Here is a 26281-nt window from a genome sequence, read left to right as displayed (position 1 = left end):
GCATTGTCCCCTACACCAAACAGTTTAAGAGAAAACTGAAGCATTTTAAATTAAGTGGGTGATCTTAAAGTACTAGTAGTTTGGTCTTTTTCGGCTTTTCACATCTTTAAGTTTATCTGTAAACCTGCAGAGCTAGACCCAGAATGCTTATGCCGGTAAGTTTGCAAAAGGCATACTGTATCTCCCGGGAAGTAGTTAATTTACCGTCGGCTGGGATTCCTGCTGTCGGAATCCCGACGTTAGAATCCAGACCCGGGACTAAAGATACATGTCAAACTTCCGACACCTATCTTTAGCCCGATGACTAAATCCCGGCAGCCAGCATCCCGAATGAAGGTGAGCAGGGACAAGTAAGAGTTGGCCGTGCGAGGGTGTGTTAGGTTTAGGGACCCCCGGGGGAGATTAGGGTTAGGCTAGGGGAAGGGGTTTAGGCACCCCCGGAGGTAGGTTAGGGTTAGGCACCGCTAAGGGAGGGTTATGGGGAGAGGGGTAGGGTTAGGCTACTTAACTCTCCTGTCGGCATCTTCCTTCGGGCTTCGGGATATGAATCGGCGGCTATTCAGCTGGCGAGACTTCATACCCAATCCGTACCTCCCAACTTAACCAATTTAGTAGTGACTAGTCACAGTTTGAGGCAACTGGCCCACCAACCCACACATCTTTTATCCCAATTCCAAGACACCCCTTCAGGTGCATGCAGTATTTAAGTCGTGTTCTTAAGGGAGGGTAAGGGAGACGAGGTGGCCCAGCACCGGACATGGTCATAGTGACAGTGTAACAACTCACCCTTATTGTGCAGATTATCCTGGAAAACTAGAAGTTGGGAGGCATGAAATGGTGCATAGTGGGTGTGCTCTTTGAAATGTGTTCGGTGGATAAGTAGGTACACTTGTTCCCAAAAATAAGTGTTGCTGGTCTGCAGATATTGTGGTTCATTAAAAAAAAAAAACCATAATAAAATTTTAGGCAATGCCTTTCAACAAGGATAATATGAGTTTGCATTTTTCAATTTTACTACATACCATAAATAAAGGAAAACAATCCCGGCACAATGGAAATAGTTAACTTCCAAACAAGGCTTTAGGGTGGCTTATTTTTTCAGATGAAATAACCGACCAGCAGATGGAAGATTATTTCATTGCTCCAGATTTTAATCTCTTTCGGCAAATTATTGATTTTAGCGCATGACCTCAAGGCAGCTCTGAAGAATGAGTTTCCCTCTGTGCCTTATTCGTTTATATAACCGAAGGATAGTAAACCTTCTTGAGCTCCTGCTGAACTACATCTCACATAATGCCAGGTGTTGACGTTTATCCATGGTACTAGAGCCGGCAGCAGCCAGTCAGTGGGACTCTCATTTACAGCACATAAAGCCAGTACTTGGTGCCTGATCTGTCTAGTGTACGGAAGATCTTCACTTACCAGAGGGACCATTAATATTAGCCATCAAAATGCCAAAGATAACATGCTGCATGTTATCCAACTCGGACAACTCCAACTCACATAGTGAAATTTACTTTTGATCATATAAACCTACCTTTTTGTTTTGTTCATAACTTGTCTTTTTTTTTTCGATAAGTGGTTTATTTTTTTTAGCATGAAGACATTTAGAATGAATCACAAGTCTTTATAAGGATTGTTTTGTCTGTGTATGTAACAATAAATTGATTTCTGTTGCAAGAAATAACACCAATGCATAAATCTTTTAAGAGGCTTCTTTTCCTTTCATTGGATTTTCAATGGTGTCTATGAATGCAAAGAGGTTTGTAAGCACTGATGCATAAACTGACAGCACCAGGAAGAGATCACAGAATTAGAGTAATACATTGTTTAGCATCGGCCATTGGTGCGGAAGCAGTCTCTGCTCTCTTCCTGCCTGATGTCACGCTGTGCTGCTATACAATGGCCAGCGGTAGTGGGCAGGAAAGAATGTTACCGGGCGGGGGGCATCAGTCAGTGCCTAGCAGGGTAACACATTGTGGAATATGCTCCCCTTAGCTCGCATCAGATAGAACCTCACACTGAATTTAATCTAACCCAAACACTAAGAAAATTTTATTTTCCAATTTGACAAACAAAATATTTCAGGTGGTTTTTATTTCGTGCTAGTTTTTAAATGTCAACTAAAATAGGCATATCATTTGGCAGAGGGCTGTTTCTTAGAAGATGTTAGCCGTGCAGCGGAACCTGCGACCACTGATCACTGCCTTTATGCACGCATGTTCATTCTTGTGTGATATAAGCACTGGAGAAGTCGAAGTCTGGGATGGTTTATATGTGTGTCCCAGATTCCTATCATATGTGTTTTAAAAACCCCAGGAAAAGTCTGTTATGCCAAACAAGACCAGAAGTGTCGGCTTTTGGTAAAATCCGGATAATGGGTCCTAGGGGTGTGGATGTGAGAAGAGAAGGGAGGGCTCCATCCACAGGCCATTTCAGGTGTTGGGCCTTTCAGTCTGAGAGCAGGCTGATTAGTAGTTGCATCTGCAAGTGGTTCTGGTAAGGCAGTAGGCCCTGCCACTTATAGAGAGGGATTAACCTGTCTAGTTAGCGCCCAGACGGGCTAGGATTTATTTTTACGTTTTGTTTATTTTGTTGTTTATATTGCACAATAAAGCTGGTTCTGACCAGCTTGCACGAAACCCTGGACTGGTGTGCTGTTTCCTGGCTGCTGTGTGTAAGGAGGTGTCCATCTACCCCAGGAGAGGGACCCCCTACCCTGACTATATCACACTTGTAAGTCACATATATTTACTTTATAATAGGGCACATGTTTAATGCAGAAAAACTAATATTACAGGACAAACAGTGGCGTAACTGGATGGGGCACGGGGCAAATTTAAAAAAGGAATCGAGCCTTAAGAATATTTTTTTTACATTCTGGCTGAATTATTATATTGAGCCACAATAAGACACGCACACTGAAAATACAAATGAGGGAAACACGAGCAAGACAGATATGACAGTGATAAATACCACTTGTACACACACTGTAGTGGAATGAACTTTGACAGATTCTGAAACTGAACTAAACATTGCAACTGATGGGCGCCAACTAACGTTATGTAACATGAATATATGGCTTTCTCTTCGCTCTTATTACCAAATCTTTCCATGCTCCCAGAACGTTGCCCCTACATCTTATCTGTGTCTCACTTTTATTTTCATTACTTCTTTCGCTGGCACATGAAGCAACTCTATGTACTTGAACCTACTCATCCAGCTGGTGCTGTTACTCTTCTTGGAAGCACACCATCACCTGACCCTCTCCTGCAATTATACGTACCTTCACATGCATATGACGTGGGATAAGAGCAATTGTTACAAATGAGTAGAGGAACTTTTGCATTTTTTTTAACCATAAAAATGTCATCCCCAAAATAGGCAACTGCTTAGAATGTGCATAAACACTAAAAAGTCGCATGTTAAAACATTGGATATGTCTGTGAACGAGGTACTCCCGGCGATGCACTATAGATATATCGCCCGTTCTATATCAGTGTGTACCCAGCTTTAGGCAGGGATGCAATCAGCATATAACTCTGAATCACCCCCTATATTACCTATATCCCATCAGAGATGTGCATAATAGGCTCAGGTACTATTTAGGGGGTTGGTTTACAGTTTTACGTCAAATTCTATTTTTATAGCTGCCAAAATATAAATTGCTGGTTTCTACCTTGTTCTGCACTCATAGAAATATTTATGGTAATTTATGTTCGGGGTGAGAGAGGTGCCATCTTTATTTCTCATTAACAAAACTCAGCTGCAGTAGCAGAAGTATTAAATAAGCAGCAATTACATGATGATGAAGCACACACACTAATTACAGGGGTCATGTACAGTACACACAGAAACATACAGCAGCGGTAACCATGTATGTAATGCAATAATGTAAGTAAATCTGGAATTCTGCAGATTTGCCATGAATTATATATACAGGAAAAGTGGTGCAGAAACTGATTGTACCTCATAGTGTGTTTTTTCTGTAGTCCTCGTAATATCATTATTCTATAACTAAATAAGCATTAACTGTTCATATCTTCTGCCATAACTTACTGCACCACAGCAGGTATCTTGTACGGATGCTCCTTACTTAACGACCGAGCTCTGTACCTATGACTAGACCGTTAAACAAATCGGTTGCTAAGAGAAGAGCTGCAGGTAATATTGTGGCCGGGAAGCGGCAGAACCCGGGCTGGGGCTGACGCGCGCCTATGTGTGCCCCACCTCCTCCGAGAGTTTGCTGCATCCCCGTCCCTCTTTTCTGCGCCAGAGGCACGCCTCCGGAGTGCGGGTCATAAGTCCGAGCAGTCGCTAAACAGGTAGGTCGTTAAGTGAGGAGCATCTGTATTCCCATAACATCTGGTGAACCAATCATTTGCCTGACCTCTAAAAGTGGATATATTTGTAGTATTTTGGCTACTGGCACTATACAGAGGTAATATGGGTATATGTCATCCCAAACTGCATGCTCGGAAAAAGGTGTACTATATATTTGGGCAACATGTGGCACACTGTTTAGCCCTGGGGTCAGGAGTTCTAGGTCAGACCAGTACCTCATTGGTGTGAAGTTTGTATGTTCTCCATTCTCTCTATGTTTGCAATGGTTTCCTGGGGGTTGTCTGTTTCCACCCAAACATACTGGCAGATTAATTGACTGCTGACTAAAATGTGTCTGGGTGCTGGGGAATTCAGACAGTTTGCTCAGAAGGGGCAGGGACTGACTGAATGAAAAAATGTTCTTAGTGCAACGCTTCATAATTAGTGGTCTCTCGCCCTCTCCCCCTCCCTCTCTCCCCACAACGCTTCACTTTTTACACATTTTGTTATGTTACAGCCTTATTCCAAAAAGGAATAAATTCATTTTTGTCCTCAAAATTCTACACACAATACCCCATAATGACAATGTGTACAAAGTTTCTTTGTAAATGTAATTAAAAAAAAAACAACTATATATAATATATGCAGATAAAACTGCATTCCTGAGTAGATTCAAACACCAGAGTATTTATTAAAAATCCATACAATGTACAGCGAGGGCAGCTGCGTGCTCTTTCTCCAGGCTTGAGCTCTGGTATTTGAATCTACTCAGGAGTGCCATTTTTCTGCATTTACATTTTTGTATCCTGGCACCCTAATCTAAATGGTGGTCCTTGTAGTGTCCATTTCTATCAGCATACATGTTATATACTAATATATGTATCTCTGCTGCGGTGGTGGCACTCTGGATGGCTTGAAATGAATCACAGATCTGTACTATCTATCCATCCATATAGTACACATCTTGCATGTGCTTGGTTTCCTACAAGTCATCAATGCACTCTTGCATCAGCCCTATACCAGGTGATTTTATGCATAGTAGCTATTGTGCAGATAATGGTGACGTAGGATGTCTGAATCTGTATAAGCGCACATAGGTGAAGGTATGCAGATACTAATGAAGTGCATCACTCATGAAATAATGGCCAAGCAACACGATCTGATGGACTTTGAACGTGGAATGATTGTTGGTGCTTGTAGAGGAATCGTTTCTATATGGTACAGTTTATATATTTATACCATGGGTGCCAATCATTGAAGATGAGACTCCACAAAATATTATTTCTGTACTATATTTATAAAGATATTATAAATATAGATAAAGTTTAATTAACATATGTTATATATATATTTGCAAATACATGCATGCGTATGAATTAATGATATTATGATTCCAGTGAGTTCAGACGTGAAGTTCCAGCTCTGATTTCTGATATTTATTTACAGGCAATTCAAATTATACAGAATGAGATATACACAGTAGTGACATATATACTAGTATATTTATGCTTCCTAAGACATAAAACTTAATAAACAATTAACAAGCTTAGACAATTAATAACAACATAGATTATATACTTGCAAGTATTATTAGTTACCGTACTTCCTCCTGCACAAACTTTATGTTCTTCTGGACTCTGTGTTACATTGTGCTGTCCTCTCTCCTCCTTCAACTTCTCTCTCCCTACTAACTAAGCTGTACTTCCAGTGCTGTCTTTTATCCCAAAATCTGTCAATACAATTGTGCCATGTCCCATTATGTCCAATGTGGCAGATAATTATGGGTTTCCCTAAAACCAGACTCTGAAGTGTTGTAAAAAGTGTCAGCTGGCTTTTACTCCTCAGGTGGGCAGTAGGGAAGGTATTTTGGGATCATAAAATTTGGTATTTGTTTATTTATCGAACGATTTACCTTTGATTATTTGATGTGCAAACAGATCTATATTGCCTAAGGTGCTAGCATCAATAGATGTGACCTCTCGATGGTATAGTAGATAAATGGTCCCTGGCCTGGACATAGATGAGCTGATTTATAATTACCCAAGGAATGCTATTTTTTTTTATTCTGATATTTATTATAAGTATCGCCTACACACCTGTGCATACCAGTGTCTGTTGGTCTAAAGGCCCCCATACATCAGTGATTGATTGCAGCAATCGTGCAATTTGCAATCTATTGTGTATAAAAATCTTTCCCTTTTTCAATCGATTGCAGATTGCAGAATTGCCACAATCGATTGAAGAAGGGAAAGATTTTTATACACAATCGATTGATTGCAGCAATCGTGCAATTTGCAATATCTGATGTATGGGGGCCTTTAGCAGTAAAAACCTGTTTCTTACACAATTAATAAACCTTACAATTAAAGCATATATCTAAATACCTGTTACTAAACATTTAACTTAGACAGTATATTCAAACCTATTTAATCTATTTCTCACTTTAAAATATACTATTCACTATGGTGTAAACCACATTCAATCATTAATGGTATTTTAATTCAGGCAATATCTCTAGTCCTCATATTATTTTAATCCTAATGTTCAAGTATATTTTATTTTACTTATATAATTAATTTCCTACATCACATAAGGTAACAGTGCTCGCAGCAGTGGTGTAAGCATTACCAAAACGGTTGCACTGGTCAATCATTCCAGAGCGGCAGTTGTTATTGTACACAAAGTGGTTCTGAGCACAAGGCCTGTGGATGCTCGAGCGGAATGCATTGTGAGCAGAGACTTGTTCAGTCCCACAGATCGGCAACAGTGCATCAAATTATGGATAATCTTAATCGGGGACTAATTGAGATGGACTCTCAATGAACAGTAAGCTGCACATAACATTGTATGGGTGACAGATATCTGCTGCAAATGGTGAAATGCCTCCAGTTTGGTCAGGAACACAGAAATTGGGCAGTAAATGATTGGAAATGGGTCAGGTTGTCTGACAAATAACATTTTCAATTACACCATGCCAGTGTCACCTGGAGCATGAAGGGTCTACCAGGGGAATGCAGTGGCAGGCAGGGGCCCACTTAGGGTACGTGAACAGCCATTGGGTAGGTGTGGTCATCAACTGGAGGGGTGTTGCCAGTGTCTGAATGGGGCTTGAAAGTCCAACTGAGGAACAATGCTAGAGGACACAAAATAACATCACACCAACTGGCAGTGCACTACTAAATGGGAAGACTGTCAGGTCAGACATGGGGTGCAAATCTTGTATCTAACAACGGTACACAGAGGGGGAGTTGTATTATAGCGCCACGTAACGTTCCGATATAACGCTTCCTGCTTCACCTCTTTACCGAGGCGAAGCAGGAAGCACTAATGATGAGATGTATTAACATCTCATCAGCCTGGAACTGGGCCTCCAGCGATCCCCACTAGAGCTCACAGTGTATCAGCCTAGTGCTGATGCGCTGTGTCTCACTCCTGGCCGGCTCCACTGAGCATGCGCAGGATCCCACGTGCAGCCCTTGAGCCGTCAGCCCACGCAGCAGGGACAGCACTGTCTCTGGTGTGGGGATAGGGCATCGCCAGGCTGCAGCTGTCAATAGCAATAGCTGCAGCGGGCGGAACGGTCAGGTGAACTGGCCGTTCATACATAGCCCTGGCCATCAGCGCTGCTATCTTGTAGACAGCAGCCCCGATAATGACGGGCGCATTTGCATCATTTTTGGATTCCACTTAAGGAATCTTTGCCACTTCTCTGGACATTGACTTTGTTGTCTCCCACTACAGTGACATATCATCCACATATTCCTGTCATTTACTGTCCAACCCCCCCAATCATACATCGGGGGAGAAGCTGTATCAGTGCACATAACATGCTCTGTTGCCACTTTGACGGTTCATACATCTCCCCCAAAGAGTGGCTACATCCACATTACATTATTAAGTAAATACGTTGCACACAGTATGCCATAAAAATAAGACAATGTGTATGGTCAGTCACATAGGCCAGGACTAATGTCCCCAACAATATACCAGCATCATCTCCCATGCAGTTTATACCAGTTTTACTATCGTATACTAGCACCAATACAAGGCTGTGTCCTAATAGTACACTACCACAAGTACACCCACACATCACCCAGTGCTGCCACATACTTGCCATTGTTCTCTAAAGCAGCCAGTAAATTACCCCATTTTAGGAATTATAAATTGATCAAATTACCTATTACTAGCATAAGATAACTAGCAGTGTCTTGTATATATTACCCATCAATAACTCATATATGGGCCTATATTTTTTTTTTTTCCTGAAAAACATGCGGAAACTGTTTTTTTTTTTCCAGCTGTTTAATTATTTTTGCATCCTGCACATGTATAAAAGTGTTAAGGTAGGCTATTGTCACAACCAGGGTATCTCTTCCCAGGAGCCGGTGGTGCTTATCAGTGAGGATGTTGTGGCGTGGCCCTTCCGGCGGGGGAGCTGGTGCGTGGGGTCTGATGTCTGTGAGTCCTGCTGGCAGGGGTAAGGCTGTCAGCATCACCATGCTGCGAGTGTCTGGGCGTGGCCATCTTGCCTCAGGTCATGTGACATAGTGGGCCTATCCTGATGCATCAGGTGATCTCTCCCAGCCATTCACGCTCTGCTACTGTGTACTTAAGGGGGTTTGGAGCTCCCTGTAGTTACCAGTGCAACGTGTTTCACAGCTTGCTGTGAGAGAGTTCCCTGTGCTCCTAAGCCTTATTCCTGCTCGGTGCTATTTCTGCCTCCTGTCCGCTATCGGCTACCACAGATCTCCCAGCACCGTTCTGACCAGTCCCACAGTCTCCAGTGCTCGGGTGACTGCCCTGTCTTCCACTGGGTACCCACTCCTGTGTTTTGAACCTGTCGTTAACCCCTCGTGCAGCCATTATTCAAAGATATCTCATTCAAGCCACTCTGCAGGATATCAGGATATCTCATTCAGCCATTCATCAAGGATATCTCATTCAGCCATATTTGCATCATTTTTGGATTTCACTTAAGACATCTTTGCCACTTCTCTGGACATTGACTTTGTTGTCTCCCACTACAGTGACATATCATCCACATACCCCAGTTCTAAGTTTATTCACATTTGGACTTTAAAGGTGCATACACACACAACGATGTTAGTAATCGTTTTACAAAGTAGTTGGTTTTACTTTACATAATAAACTATTTTCTGTGGGTTGAAGGAAAAATGTTGCAACTTCTATTGAAAATCGTTCAGTTGGCCAGTCTGACTGAACTACAAACTACAATCGACAAACGTGAACGCGCATGAATGATAATCGTTCATCGTTTATAGTTTTACACTGAACGATTTTTTGAACGATAACGACATCGTTATAGTTAAATCGTTCAAAAATTTCATTGTGTGTGTACTCACCTTAATTGTTACCTGTATATTTTCATGTCTACCAATGACCATATAAAACAGACTTTCCAATTTAAATCTCTTCCTGCTTTTACTTCTGTTTCCACCCCGGGTCCACAAAAACTCCAATCCGTAGCAGATATCTCTAAAATCTCCTGTGTTACTTAACTATCAGTAATGCATTATATACACACAATCGGAGCAACAATGTGCTTCAGCTTGCCATTCTCTGAAAATGTTTTTGAACTCCATAGCTAATGCCATTAGATGGCATAGCAGGCTCTTTTGCAGAAAATGCAGGAAAAAGAGGGATTTTTCAAATCCCTCCCCTTTGTTTCTAAAGCTCCTCCTGTCCTGCTTTCCCCAACAGAGCCTAGACTCGAGTCAGATATGATATCTACACATAGTATAAAATAAAGTCTCCGGTAGATGTCTGTCGCCTGTGTGTTCGGGCTAATCTCGAGAACCACTGGATGGATTTTGATGCAGTTTTCACGAGGAAGGTTTAGGTGTATAACACATTAATGTCTGACAGAAGGGAGCCGAGCAGTGACGATTTTAGTGAAGCAAGTCAATGACAAAAGGACGTCTGAGCGCTTTCCTGGCTTATGCTGCCTACGCCATTAAAGATATATCACAAAAATTTACTTTATTTAATACCATGTAGATATTGATAAATATTATTGGTTTCTCCGAAATATTGATTGAACCCTGTTTACTGATACAAAATTTCAGTTTTTCCCTTTTTTTACAGTTCCTATTTCATTTATGTGAAAAACGATTCTTTGCTTTCAAATGCGTCCAATTCCCAGTAAGAGATAGAAAAAACAAAACAGAAAAGGCCGCTATTAATATGGAATTCAAATGATGATGTGACTGCTAAGACAAGCAGCAGAATGAATTCTAAAGTGTTTCGGGCACTATTATATGCTCATATTCAGTCAAATGCTTCAGAACTCATTGGACGGTGCTTCACAGTGCAGATGGACAATGACCCGAAGCATACTGCAAAAGCAACCAAAGAGTTTTTTAAGGCTAAAAAGTGGAATGTTATGCAATGGCCAAGTCAATCCCCTGACCTGAATCCGATTGAGCATGCATTTCACTTGATGAAGACAAAACTGAAGGGAAAATGCCCTGAGAACAAGCAGGAACTGAAGACATTTGCAGTAGAGGCCTGGCAGAGCATCACCAGGGATGAAACCCAGCGTCTGGTGATGTCTATGCGTTCCAGACTTCAGGCTGTAATTGCCTGCAAAGGATTTGCAACAAAGTATTAAAAAGTGAAAGTTAGATTTAGGATTTTTTAGTTTGTCCCATTACTTTTGGCCCCTTAAAAAGAGGGAGGCACATACAGAAACTATTGTAATTCCTACACCGTTCACCTGATTTGAATGTAATTACCCTCAAATTAAATCTGAAAGTCTGCAGTTAAAGCACATCTTGTTTGTTTCATTTCAAAGCTATTGTGGTGGTAAATAGAGGCCAAAATATGAAAATTCTGTCAATGTCCCAATATTTATGCACCTGACTGTATCTAGGGGCCTATTCATCAACACTAAATTAATGTTTTTAAGGACATTATTTTAGTATTCATGAAGCCACTTAGCACAGGAGATATCACTGATATTGCCTTGCTAAGTCCCCCTGCGTTAATTTCCACACTGTGGAAATTATGGTATTCATCAAATTCTGAAAATTATGAATTTTCGTAATTTGATGGAGGTACTATCTGCCACTGTGAGGTGGCGAATAGCAGGTGAAACTTACCTGCTTCCAGCTGGACAGGTCCCCCGGCGTCTTCCTCCAGTGGTCTGGTGCGTCCTCTGGTTCCGGAGGCTGGTCGGACACTGTGTTCTCCCAGCAGAACACAATAAAGATTAGAGAAAAAAAAAAAAAAAACTTTTTTTTTTCTAATCTGTACTGTGGTCTGCTGGGAGACCATGTGACAGACCAGCAGGACGGAGCCGGAGGCTGCTGCACGGACAGGTAAGTGCTGAAGGGGGGGAGGTGAGCGGAGGGGGGACACACAAACTTACCGCATGTGTAGGTAGTGCTGCGCATGCGCTGGGTTAACGAATTTTACAGCGCATGTGCAGCACTGTTTCCAGCTGCGGTAAGATAATGTCGACAGGGATAACTATCTATTTCCTGAAAAGCTGTCATCACAAAAATGACAGCTTTTCGGAATAGATAGTTATAGGGAGGAGGAATGATGAATTGCTCTGGTAATTAGGTAGAACTCCATGCGAGTTCTAAACCTAATTACCTCCAGGGAAAGTTTTAGTAATGATGAATAGGCCCTTATGTGTTAAATGATATGTAAATAGTATTTATTTATATAAAAATGAACACTAATAAATTAGGTCTAATCAGATTGCATGTCAAAAGGTGGGTCACAGTAAATCAAAAACCAGAAACAACAACATATGTATCAATTGTTATTGTGAAAGAATGCAGCCTGATAAGTAACTAACAGCATGTCTGTCGGAGAGGCATTCTGGACACTGCCCTCCTAAATTAGCAGGACACGAGCCGGGAAGAATGACACACAGGTCAGCTCTCTTTTGCATTTATCACCTGCAGACAGCTGAGCACAAAGTGCTATTTCCATCATTGGAATTTTGGGCAGTACTGACCCTATTCACACTAACCATCTCATTGACTTTTATAAACCCACACATGAATTTATGCAAATCGGTGCCCCGATAATATTGACTATTACATTTAAGGAACTCTGGGCCTGATTCAGACCCGCTCGTGAGCCCTGAGCACTCGCAAGCGGGTCGATGTTGCCCAAGTGCGCATGCGCACGACGGAGGCGGCTCCATCGTGCGCATGCGCAAGACCCGAATAACGACGGCACTAGGCTGATGCGCTGTGGTCTCTTGCGGGTAGCGCCAGAGGGGGGAGTTAACGCTCCCCATCTCCGGGCGATGACATGTTCTTACATCTCATCAGTAGTGCTTCCTGCTTCGCCTCGGTAAAGAGTATCATACATCTACCCCATTTACTTTTATAAACCCACACATGAATTTATGCACATCGGTGCACAGATAATATTGACTATTACATTTAAGGAACTCCGGTTTTTTTGTCTTAATTTTTTTTTGTTTCTGTTTTTTTTCAATTTATATACACTCATCCTTCAGTCTGTTTTGATCAGACATACCATTTGGATTTACAAAAGAACTTGTAACACGTTGACAGACTCATGTGAGAGCATTAGTCAATTGCAACAATTTTGTTACATGCTGTTAGTTATTTACCAGGCTGAATTCTTTCACAATAACAATTGATACATATGTTGTTGTTTCCAATTCCCAGTAAGAGGCTGCTTTGGCATGACAATAAATAATGCGCAGGGACAGACCTTACCGTGGCTGGAGTTGACCTAAGTGGAGACTGTTCTGCTCATGGTCAACTTTACCTGGCCCTTTTGGGTGTCACGTCAAAACGAAATCTTTTCATGTTGACGTTAGGAGGAAAAATGACTAATGTCGTCTACAAGGCAATCTGATAAGACCTTGGGTAATAAAAAGACTATTGCCGTAAATTCCAAAGCTTCCGTGCGAATCCGGGAAAGGTCGCTAGTATATGATAAAATACATATCGCTTATTATTGCTCCAAAAGTAATGCTTTTTAATGATAAAGTTTTGCACAGTTCGTTATATTTTGAGCTTCAATAATCAGACATAATATAAAAAAATTAAAGAGTGGCCATTAGAATTAATCAGAATCGCTTCACTAGAAATGTTCAACTTTTTTCAACTCAAGGCACACTGAGCAAGATGCTAATTACTTGTCAAGGGTGTGGCTCCTGCCCATATTATACCACATTGTAGTGCCACTGGTTCACATTATGCCACATTGCTCTGTCCCTTGTTCACAATATGCCACACAGACCAAACTTCAGATAACTCATTGCAAGTGGGGAACAATTGGGAAAAGTAATAGCAATCTTCCCAGAGAGTTTAGGTGTAGTGTGATCACAGTCCCCGACTGCTGAACAAGATTAATGTATTTTAATCTTCAAATAACGAATTCAGCCCAGTTACTGCAAATGGGTTTTATGTGGGAGAGACAGAAGCATCTTTATCAGACAATTTTGGAGTGTAGCTCGTTTTAGGAAATCAAAAAAATAAGAGTGGGATCTGCACTAATAACGTCCCTGGGTAGTAGACAATGGAAAGGCTAACATATCCACACCTGTTTAATAATAAGTAAAAATATATATATTATCATAACCCTTATACAAATGACAACAAATTTATATAATACTCCTTTCACACATACATCAAAATCCTGGGTTTTTACACTTGAACGCGCCTCAACCTGGGCTTTTGGTATGTGTGAAAAGAACAATGACTTACAAGCTGCCTGGCAGCAGTGGGCATCCCTATGGTTGGCCAGTCTTTGGAAAGCAGTGGCATATTTTTGTTAGGATCTGCAGTTTCCAGGCTGAGGCACTGCATTAATTACTGCCTGGTCTGTGTGCAGCATCAGATGCACATTGATTGATTCTCTTGTCTGTGCACAGCCCAGGTGCACTATAATCTATCATTAAGGGAGACTTGCTCTGATTGGGCCCTGTTCTGTTAAATTCCAGCCAGCCCTTTACTCCATGCCAGTGATAGAACTGTTTGTACTTCCGGTTTCCAGTCTCCTGCATGTCAGTCGAGTTCCTGAATCAGTCTAGCTGTGTTTCGTGTGTGCCGTTTAATCCATCCAGGCGGCTCCACCTGCATCTCATCCCCATGTGCTGCTTGCACCATCTGGGCAGCACGGAGTGCTTCCTACCCAAAAAGTGCCTGTCACCATCCGGTGGCTTGTGTCAACCCGGCGGCACCAGTCGCAGTTTAGCGTTCAAGGTGCGCAATCCAGCACACCGTCACCAGTGTCATCCCGGCAGCACTGGTAGCTACTCTGCGTTCCAGGTGCGCAATCTAGCACACCGTCGCCAGTGTCATCCCAGTGGCACTGGTAGCAGCTCTGCATTCCAGGTGCGCAACTCAGCACACTGTCGCCAGTGTCATCCCGGTGACATTGGTAGCAACTCTGCGTTCCAGGTGCGCAATTAAGCACACTGTCGCCAGTGTCATCTCTGCGGCACTGGTAGCAACTCTGCATTCCAGGTGCGCAATTAAGCACACTGTCGCCAGTGTCATCTCGGCGGCACTGGTAGCAGCCCCGCGTTCTTGTTGCATACCTCACCTGAGTCTCATCAGCCCAAAGGCTGCAACGTTCCTGGGGCCCCAGGTCACTATCAGCCCTCCAGGCTGCTCCAACAGCCCAAAGGTTGCTACTCACCATCAGTCCCTTGGCCACAACTATAAAGGCCACAATCAGCCTCCAAGCCTGCTTCAACAGCTAAAAGGCTGCTTCACATCACCAGTCCCTTGGCCACGACTATAAAGGCCACAACCAGCCCTCAAGGCTGCTCCTTCAGCCCACAGGCTGCATCTCACCTCCAGGCCTCCGGCCACAATGAGCCACAGCTCGCCAGCCCCAAGGCTGTCTCCATAGCTCAAGAAAATGGTACCATCTCCGTAAGCCTTGTGGCCACAACTAGTCCATGCAAAATTCACCCTCAAGACTGGCACTATATCTGACCAGACTACCATCCGTTCTTCATTTTAGCAACTGCGATTCATAAGAGATTGCAGTTGTGATTGCATTAGCGTAAATCTCTGAATCCGGTCCTATATCCCCAAAGGGGAGATGCAGCTGATCGCTGGGGGGCTGGACACTCCTCACTGTTAAGCAATCCATGAAGAGGCGGCATGGCTAGGATGAGGCGATTCTCTGAGAATCTTGTCATCGCACCCCCCATAGTGTCCATTTCACTAGAAAGGGATCAGGATGCGGGAGGGTAATTACACCTCTGAAGACCCCTGGTCATTTGGGAAAATAGACAGGTGGGATCTACAGAGTAACATTGTCTGTAGAGACTTTGACATCCAATCACTTTAATGATCTTAAACCCGTCCAACAGGGACTGTAATCCTCAGCAAGCCTGTCTGGCCTGGATGGTGACCAGTGTCGGTTCCAACCTCTACGATGAGGGGGTCTGTCTGGACTTGTGGGACCTGCGTAATGAATCTGGCAGGCGCCAGGACCGGCGCATGCGCACAAACAGTGGTGGGACCAGCTCATGCGTACAAATACCGGCTTTTAGGGAGTGCATTGGTTGCAGCCCCTAGTAGCCAGGTTCAGCTGATGACACGGCAAAGGAGGGGTTTCCTATTGCAAGTGCTCTTTCTGTTAATTGCAGCCCGGACTGGCAGTGCCAGAGGAGAAAACACTTCCTCTGGGACTGCCTGTTCTGTGTGTGATTAGCAGGTAGTGCTTCCAGTGTAAAAGCCACTGACAGAGTGAAGTTAGTGCCCTGGCTCACTGTGGGTAAAATCCGCCACTGAAGATGACCATATCCTGTTTAACTATTCATGTGAAGGGCTTTATTGAACAATTCATATATTAAGATGCCAATCATTTTCACTTGCTAACAATGACATCTGGATGGATTTTAATATTCTCAGCTACTTTCAGTGGTTATTTGAACACCATAGGAACAATGGTTTTTGGCATATTTTGGTCTAAATTGGCCAATTAAATCAATAACGACTGACATGAGAAAAACATAATTAGCTCTCTGCTGTCTGAAAAATGGCTAGTTTGAGCTACTAAAATATTAGGCCTTCAATTTCTCTTAAAGGCACTGTAATCCATTCCCCCTAATGTATTTGTTCAATATGTGATAACATGCTTATTATATGACTTTTCCTAAATGATTTGAAGGTATGCGAGTTTGCTTGCAGAACTCACAATCGGATCTTTCTCAGAACCATGGTTTTTGCTTTATTTATGCATATTTCTCTCATAATACAATAGCACATACCCTCCAACATTTCACAGGTAAAAACAGGTACATGGGCGTGGCCACCAAAAAGGGGCGTGTCTACAGGTACTATACACTGGAGGCAGCTGGTGCACTGCTGGCTGTTTTATTTTGAGTGCCTATGATTATATATATATATATATATATATATATTTACATGATTGATTTCACTTGGGGTGTTTATAATTTATTTACATTTACTATGTAAATAGTGAGCGGACTACCTACCTCTCTAGGGGAACAAGTGCACTGTGATTGTGCACTTGTTCCCCTACAGCTGCCGCGGTGTTGCAGCAGCCATAGCTCTCAGCCTCACAGTGACAGTCATTGTCTCGCGGAATGATGACGTCATCATCTCGCGAGACTTTGACTGGAGAAGCACCTCAGCAGCCTGCTGTAAGTAGCAGCTGAGCTGACTGAGAGAACATGGAGGTAGGAGCCGCCTGTCACTTAGCAGCGCTGCAGGAGTCTGTGTTCCCGTAGCGCTGCTATTGATATCGGGTGTTTGTACTAACCCGGTACAAACGGTACAGCCCCTGTTTGCTGGTACAGACCGTTAAAAAACGCTACTGTACCAGCTAAATCTGTATAGTTGGAGGGTCTGCAATAGCATAAAGGTGACATTTACTGGCATTGAGTATGTGTGATGTTGGAGATGGGTTATTACATCATAAGGTTGTGTCCAATGGATGCAGATGTGACCATGGAAGAGAGGTTGTACTTTAAATTGGATGTGCACCATTGTGAGTATAGCAAAAAGAAATCTTGGATTGGCCATCACTCATACGAATGCCTAGATCATTGAAGTAGACATAATTGTCTGTGGGTACATCACACTTACAAAATATGATTGCTATATATTTAGACAATACATGCCTGTATATGATACACTATTATTTACATAGCAGTGGTACAACAGCATGTTTCAAGAATACAAGATTTTCAATGTCTTAGAGGTATATTTACTAGGTCAATTTTGATCAATATAAAATTGATGAGAATTGATCAACATCGATGTTGTGTTTCTGGACTAAATATATACGTTTACTAATACATAAAATACCAAAATCAAAAAATTTATGTTGGTAAATGTGTGATTTAGCCCCAGAAACACAACATCAATGTTGATTGATTTTCATTTATTTAAAATTGATTAAAATCTGCCTTTAGTGATTATACTCCTTAGTATCCATAGTTAAATTAATACAAAAAAAAATAATTTTGTTTGTACAAGATACAAGGCTTTAACGCGGCTTACCGTAATTAAAATATCCAGCTGGAGTGATTGACGTAATGGAGTACACTTGTAATACAGGCACTGTGGAAGGCAGAATAACAAGTGTCTCACTGACAGCTCCTACATTTTGGTATGCAGTTATAATGTTCCAATGCCTGTGTGAATCAATTTTACCATCATAGAACCTTCATAAAACCTTCCCAGATTATGGGTGGGTGACCAAATGCAATATAGGTATAGCTGTTTTTTGGAGGGAGTGTACTCTCTTATACCGCTTTTGTACCTTAATTTCGTGTTTGACCCAGAGATTGGAACAGGGTTCCAAACCGGATCAGACCTGGAATTCAGCCGGCGCCAACCCAGGATATTCCTGAGTCGGCGCTGTTCACACCGGAGGCGGGACCTGGCTCTTCCGGCGTGGAAGTGGACGCTTGGAGATGACGACATCTCCAAGCAACAATGAAGACGGCAATGCCGGCATGCAGTGCGCTCCAGGTCATCGTGACCCGGATCGTGCTGTTTACACTGCAGGGTTTCACGGGTCATTCCTGTGTTGAACTCTGCAAGTTATCTGGGTTGGATTGCCGGGTCACTCGACCTGAGAATCCAACCCTGTCCCCTTTTACACCAAGGAGCTACCCGGGTTAACCCTGCAATAACCCGGGTTTTCGCTCTGGTGTAAAAGGGGTATTATACAGATTTTATAGCTGTGCAGGGTGGAGATGATTTTTCCCACACTTTAGAGAAACCGGCAACATAGATGAAGACTAGTTGAGGTGGTGACTGTCTACATAGTATTCACTGTCAGATATTCATGCTGGAAGCTGAGCTTGGTGGAATCGGATACAGAGGCTCTCACTTTACATAAAACAGATTCCTTTCATGTTTCTTTAATAATTAATATGGTCTTCTTTTGAACATTTTAACCCCACGGACTTAACCCCATCAATCCGAATAGCACTAATTGACATGTAGATATACAAGTAAACTGATGTGTTTAGTGTAAACACACATACATGCTGTCATGTATAAAAGGTGTTGCCTCATTGCTTGTGATGAGCCCTGTAATCAGACAGAAAGGAAATAATCTAGCTATAGACTGAGGGTGGCTCTGTTGAGCTGTTGTACATGACACAGGCTGTTCTAGGCTTTTTGTATTGAAGTTGGCACTAACACAGGGCCAGCTGGGACTGGACGCACGATTCACAGTCTCTCCTCGGGAATCCTGCGAGTGTGCCAGGGGAAGGACTGGGAACTTGTCTTTTTTTCCTGATGACAGACATCCTTCCGATACACAGGATAATGTGATCACACCTCCTCTTCACTTCCCTCCATCCTTGTGGACAGACACAGCATCTGTGAGGAAGCAAGGTACTTTCTGTGTGTATTGTTAATGGTGTCCGCTTTGTAGGTATATCCCAGGTTCATCCATACCTCTAAACAAGGCAATGTGTAGTTTCAGCAGGAATATTTTCATACACAACAAACTGCTTAGTTTGATAGGGGCAGCATGGATCTTTATATCAGCTTTGGGGATCAGCACAGACCGAGACAAAGAACAGCACAGGCAATTAGAGAGCTATACAAGGTTTTTGTACTGTATTTCTTTAAGTAGTACACACTTGTATTTATGTCATTCTATTTTTGTTTCGGTACAGTAACCACCTTCAGCGATAATTATTTCCGAAACCTGGTAGCATTTTAATTACCTTTATTTCTGTGGAATAATCATTTTGCTAAACTTGCAGTGAAAGGAACTGCAACACAAACTCTCAAGAGTTAAGGTCTTACTGAGTCTTATAAAATGATTACTTTTATTTTGTAACATTTTGAACATTTAAGGAGACTTGTGTGTTGCATTAAGCTGGTATATTGGTGCGAGGACTGGCATTGGTGTGTATACAAGGATTTATGTTGTGATGGGTGGATGACAGACAGAGGAGATGAGGTATGTTGCTCTAGGACTGGTCAGCTATGTTGAGTAAGCGTTTCCCGGTCAGCAGGAGGAGGATGGTAAGGAACATGTCGTGTTGTGACATCTTTCTGGAGAACGATGTGTCTGAACTTCATCGGTCACCTCTGCCTTATACGCTACCAGAGGGCTCTTCCTCTCTCCAGCACCTGCCAAGGTCAGACCCCATGAATAGGAATAAGTAGAACACTGAATGCATGTGTGTCTAATTGCTTACACTGTAGAATGGAGAAGTTAAACATACTGTATTACAATGGGATCCTAATACCCCTGTACACTACTGTTATAAATGGATTGGGAGGAGGTTAGCCCAGCAGCTGCCAAAATGTTTAGCTGTAAATTGTATAAAGAAGTGATCCTAGTGAGGAAATATATAACATATATACTCAATTCCATCTGGAGAAAAAAAAATTGAATGAATTAACACATTTAATGGCGGAGTGTACATCATAATTCTATTTTATTCATCCAGCGTTGCTCTGCTTATCCCATATAAAGTACATGTCATTTACTGCTGTAGCAATATGGTATTAGCGGCTGGTTTATTGGAAGCTGACACATGACCGTTATATGTTCCCAGCTGATGTGCATAATTAGGTTTAAATTGATTTAAGCTTAAACATTTTAGATTTTTTTTTATACAATTAATGATTAGTAACCACATGGTCATTTTGTTTTCTGTTGCCTGATATATAATTACACTTTTATTGTTAAATACAAGAGTACAACAGGATACTGTATTTGCATTATGCTTATTGTTGTATAAATGGCCAGCATATAACAGTCTATGTAAACTTGATATATAATAATATTGTTAACTTGACTAGAAACCTGTTAGTTTATGAATATTGTTTGATATAATTAAGAAGTGATTGGATTTAAACAAAATTATACAGTGTAAAATGTAAATGACTGTAAAACATGTAAAGGACTAATTGATGACACGTACACTGACGTTTGCATGTGTGATATTCCTGGATATACAGTTACTGTAGAGAAGCCCATTATGCTAAATCTAGGTTTTCTTATGCCTGTGAGAATTCTGCTCCATAAATTGAGTAATATTTTGTATCCATTATATATTTATTGGATGTGGGATTCTCCCTGAGATTACATGTTTCTTGATAAGCCACAGGCATCTGTTAGCATCAAAGATGTGACATTATTAGTTTATTACAATTGTAATCATTAGTTCCAGCCTCAGGGGCAAGTGCTAGATTTCTAATGGGGGGATTGCAAAAGCTTAATTTCAAGAAGGAAATAAAAAACACTTGCCACATTAAAAATAAAAAAAAAATGTTAAATTAATAAAAAATAGGCATAGATGTACATTAATATTAAGCTCATTTACATAAATCCATCTTGACATTTTCACAAATTAATATAATAAGTATTAGTCTTGTAGAGATGGATTAGGTTACAACTAATCTCCTCTCATATTCAATTAAAATACAAGAATAGCTCACCCAGTGCTGCATGTCACTTATAGCAGCCAAGAAACTGCAGAGGAGCAAAGGTAACTTGCTTTATGGATATTCTTGTTTTCCAAAGTCACAGAAAAGCTCTAGAACCAAAACAGAAGTAAGAACAATAACGATGGTATTTTATGGAAGCCAAAGTCCTTTAAATTATAGACAGATACCCACACAAAATAAATCTTAGGTCCAAATGCTCTGTTTTGCTGGTCCTGGCACGATTCCGGCAATATAATTTCTGGTTCTGAGTTGGGAGCAAGCCAAAAAAAAGCGCGTAACTTTGCAAATGGACAAACCATGTTGCAATGCAAAGGGTGCAAATACATTTTATTTATTTTTTCTTGCAGGGTACCTACAGGCTGCTTTTGCATATAGCTCACAAGTGCTAGACAGCCTAATTTTACATTGCAATTTAGATTTTAGTTTGAACATGCCCTCCCAAATCTAAAGCTGGATACACATTAGACAATATTTTGGCCGATCTGACGGATCGGTCCGATATATTGTCATAATCACTTAATGTGTACGCTCTGGACATCATTCAGAGCCGCTCGCTCTGAATGAGGGCGGCCGCTTCTCTGTAATGAGCCAGCCTCATGGCCGCTCGCTAAGCTGTGGGTGACCACCCACAGCTTTAGCGAGCGGCCAGGTTGATGGTCGCGATGGTCAAGACCATCGCGAACATCGGGGCTTGCGACAAGACCCTTGTGGTAGGGTCTCGTCTGCCGCAAGCCCCAGTGAGCTTTCGGCTCTAATAGAGCCGGAAGCTCACCACTGACATCAAGAGTAATGTCAGTGGGGCCGCCCCAAACGGCAGGCGTTCCTTCAGGGACACCTCTGTTTGGCCATACACCCCCCCACCCCGCCTACAAAACGGTGCGAGATGTCGATCACCATCGACAGCTGCCCCTTTTGTAGTGAGCCCCGGAGCGAGAGAATTTCTCTCGCTCCGGGGCTTGTGCACGCGCTGTGCGGCCGCTGCACGTACACAGGGCCTCAACATCGACCCGCTTGCGAGCGGGTCTGAATGAGACCCTCTGTCTGGCCATTCACGCTTCCGTTTGGTCATCAGTCACATCGTCAGGTCAGCCCTACATGCAGCTCAGTCTGATAATGCAACTGACGACCCAATGCAGTGGGATGCAACTGGTGTCGACATATCAGATGTGTACTGGCCGCCCGATATATTGGCCCGTCGCACGCTGGGTACACATATCGTCTAATTTGTACCCAGCTTTAATCTCCTTCTTCAGATTTAAAATCTTCACCTGCAGTTCAATATGGTTTTGCCAAGGTACAGCGTTACTTGCTTTTATTTTATTTATTTATTTTTTTAGCTTTGCTCCCAACTCAGACTCAGGCCCATAGCCACTAGATTTAAAACAGTAATTAGATGAACCCACTTACAGATGTGTCCACATACATCTTACTTCCTTGCGCGTTAAACAGCCCTTCTAGTCACACATGCCATGGTGTGACTGTAGTGCTGAGGGTCTTTTCGTGCACCTTTTTACATTTTAAATGCGTCTTATTCGCAAATTGATGTTAATAGGACGCTCAAGCAGCTTCTGCTGATTAAAATGATATGCAGCATGTCTATATTCTGTGCGGATATGGGTGTATCTGCACGTGAAATGCTACGCTACGGCTGTGACACTGCTGTTGATTGACAGCACGCCCCCTTTGGTGGGCGTGCCGGGGGCGTGCCTCCCTGACGGGGGCGTTCCCACGGGAACGCCTCCCGTCAGAAGCCGGCCCACTGACATCACTAGTGATGTCAGTGGGAGTGATTTTGGCTCTGATAGAGCCAAAATCACTCCGGAGCTTGCGGTTGAAAACCTCAACCGCAGGCTCCGGCTCGCAATTTCGATGGTCGCGATGGTCTCGACCATCGCGGCCATCACAAAGCACACTCGTATAGCCTGTGGGTGGTGACCCACAGCTATACGAGCGTCCAGGAGGACGCTCCATGAAAATGGAGCCCGGCCCTCATTCAGAGCGTGCGCTCTGCTCAGAGCGTACGGCTCTGAATGAGGGCCATAATCCCTAGTGGCAGAGCCCCCTAGCCACATAGGTCCCCACTATGTTCGTATACCCCCATGTGTCACCATGTATAGATTTACTAATCTAGGGCTAATAAACCTTTCTTTGTGGGGCATTAAGCCCTCAACACGCCAGAAGACCATACCCCCCATTATCCTGTGATATTGCCCATCCCCCAATGCAGAGTGCAGCTGAATTCTGCACTCTCAGATATCAGCGTAGCACTGCTAAGAGGAGAAACAAATACAGGCGCATATGCCCCAGAGTGCCGTTCGCAACTTTGCCAGTGGTGTCGGCAGTCAGACACCACTATATAATTGCCGGTGGGCCAGAGCAGGAGGAGGAAATCCATCCTGCACATGTGCAGACAGGGTTTCCGCATTTACAGCCAGGGGACAGACGCGGATGGCACGGTCGAGTACATTGTGGCTGTCTCAGCGAAACCCAGCTGGCTGCGGCTGTATCTCATGCTGCGGGTGTTTGGGGGGCAGGGATGGTGCAGTGCTGTCTGCATTTCCAGAAAACAGGGACGTTTTAGCCCAGTTTTCTGGGAGTGCTTAGCTTAGGCTTACTCAGATGGCCGATGCTGCAAACATTGTGTCCGATATTGATCCAGTCCTTCTTCTTTGGACGGATCCATCTCCCTCAGACGCATGTGTCCAAAGCAGGCTTGCCTATCCTCCCGATTTGGTCGGGAGCCTCCCGAATATCGGGTGCCGCTCCCGACCCTCTGGAAAGGCAGGCAAGCCTCCCGGCTGCCCCCCGACTTACTAGTAGAAACTCCCTGTGGTCCAAAGACACAGCTGCTATGCAAGAGCGTCCATCTTTGAATCAGGTCCATAGTGTATTTATTGCAGGCATTAACTGGGAGGTTGCTTTTTTCCCTTATGTTATGTTCTGTGTATGTGTGTGGGGGAGGGATTGTTTCAGGGCAACAAGAAACTTACTCTACTGTGTTAATATCTGTCAAGACCCGTATCCTTTATTGCAGTGGTTCCCAAACTTTTTTGAATCACGGCGCCCTAGTGCATCAGGATTGTTTTCACCGCACCCCTAAGCCAAAAGTTTGTTGTTGAGAAATTCAGAAAAAAATGTAGTGAAGTAGAACAGTGACGTAAATTGTGCTTACTTGTCCTCCTTAGGTTCAGTTATGTGGTGGTGGACATGTTTGTGCACATATTTACATTACATTGACCACAAAAAATTAGATTTTTTGCTAGACCACCAACCTGAGGCACCCCTGCAAGTGTTCCGAGGCACCCCAGGGTGCCGCGGCGCACAGTTTGGGAACCACTGCTTTATTGTGTCTATTGACACTTCATTACATTATCATATTATATACAATGCAGTAATGTGACTTTAGAATTTTACTCTTTTTAGCCACATCTCTACTTTATCTTTATTCTATTGTGGAATGTAAGTGCACACACTTGTTACTCCTAGCGCAAATGCTGCTTTTTTAAACTGAATAGATGCATGCAACTTAGTTTTCTTTTTCCATGCGTGTTTTCTGAAAACACCTCCTAAATGATCTCCTAAGTATTCAGTGGTTTTGTTGGAAGATGAACCAGTAGAATGAATTAAAATGAAAGTGTGGGATAATTGAGTTGGTTGCCAGAAGGTCTGAAAAGCAATTATTTGTCTATATGAATTGTGTAACCATTCTGTCCTCCCATATAGTAGTGCATGAGTAAGGCTGTATCTTGGAACACGTGATGAGAGTTGGAGAGGAGGGAGAAAGTAGTGATCTGTACAATGAAGAATATTTCATATCCATTGTATAAATACAGAACGCCTAGAGACATCCTGTAGTATATGCACTGAAGAGATTATCTTTTGATAAATGTAATTCAAAGTAAAACATGTAGTGAATCTGTGGTTTTAAATTATGTTTTGATTTAAATTATGTTTTTAAATCTGTTCTTTTGTTATTTATACATGTTTATATTCACTTAGCTAATAATAGATTTTATTTAAGTCACCCATTGTTTGAATCTTACACTATGCTAATCAACTAGCTTAACTAATAACTAGAAATAACCCCTCGGACACCTATGTGGAATTAAAAGAGGACACAGCTGAAATTTATTGATCATATTGTAATTAGAAAGATGGTGGCAGTGAGCAAGCAGTGCTCCGAGGCCACAGCCCGGCAAATATATGTGACTAAGAAGAGGCGGATCCCCGCCCAGCGCAAACTGGCCTAAGGCAGAACCATTCTCCCTTAATTGGCACAGCCTTGACCCCTTCCTAAGATGAAGGCCAGATCCCCCCCTAAGGGGAATGACCAACTCGCCGCTACCAAAAGGAAAATGCTACCCAGGCACTCTTACGCTATAATAGACCGCCTTGGAGAACTGCTTCCTGCCAGGCTGCACCTCCACCTGTTGGGAGGAAAAACATGAAAATTGCACAGTCCAACGAAAATAAACAAGAATTAAATACAAAGCTGCTTAGTCAGGTGGGTGGGGTTCCAAAACTGGGAAAGAGGAAGATTGCTCCTCTTTCAGACTATTTATAATGAATAGTAGCGGTCCTGCCCCTTATTACTGCCATAGGCTATTATTTTGATGGACACAATCCTGAACTAGCAATATTCCATCACTAAACAGGGGGCTTATCTTTCCTCAAACTTATTAAAGTATTCGGAACTATTTAATTCTGCATTGTTATTAGAAGTGTTCTCTCAGTACTTTTCAGAGTGTTAGGGGCTCTGGGACTGCAGCCCCCCCAGTAAAATCCACCTCCCGCAGGCACTGCCTAGGCTAGCAGCAGTGGTAGTGACTGCTCATTGGGAGCATTACCTTGCTGATTACAGCCAGACAGGTAGTCCCAGGGGAAGGTGCACCAGGTCTGGGCTTAAGCCACGCCCCAGGATTTAGGGGGCACTACTACAGGGGAAACTCCATAATGGCGGATGCCATTTACAGATGACTTTCAGGACGGGACCTATTCCTCCAGCATCCTTTTTATTGGCAGTT

General features: G+C 42.7%; 1 protein-coding gene across 3 annotated transcripts in view; it reads left to right on the top strand.

Moving 5' to 3' along the window:
- OSBP2 (oxysterol binding protein 2) overlaps positions 1-26281 on the top strand; it is a 363838-nt gene that overhangs the window by 94572 nt on the left and 242985 nt on the right. The window contains exon 1 of one of the 3 annotated variants that reach the window (XM_088475125.1): positions 19865-19939. The exons of the other annotated variants lie outside the window; for them this stretch is intronic. The gene's annotated coding sequence lies outside the window, so the exon portion shown is untranslated. Of the gene's footprint in view, positions 1-19864; positions 19940-26281 lie in introns of those variants that run through there. 3 annotated transcript variants of the gene reach the window in all.

The sequence above is a fragment of the Taudactylus pleione genome, unplaced genomic scaffold (genome assembly GCF_031769625.1).
Source record: "Taudactylus pleione unplaced genomic scaffold, aTauple2 ptg000162l, whole genome shotgun sequence".
Taxonomy (NCBI): Eukaryota; Metazoa; Chordata; class Amphibia; order Anura; family Myobatrachidae; genus Taudactylus; species Taudactylus pleione.
Note: the sequence above shows the minus strand (reverse complement) of the source record. Positions and strands in the feature narration are given on the sequence as shown.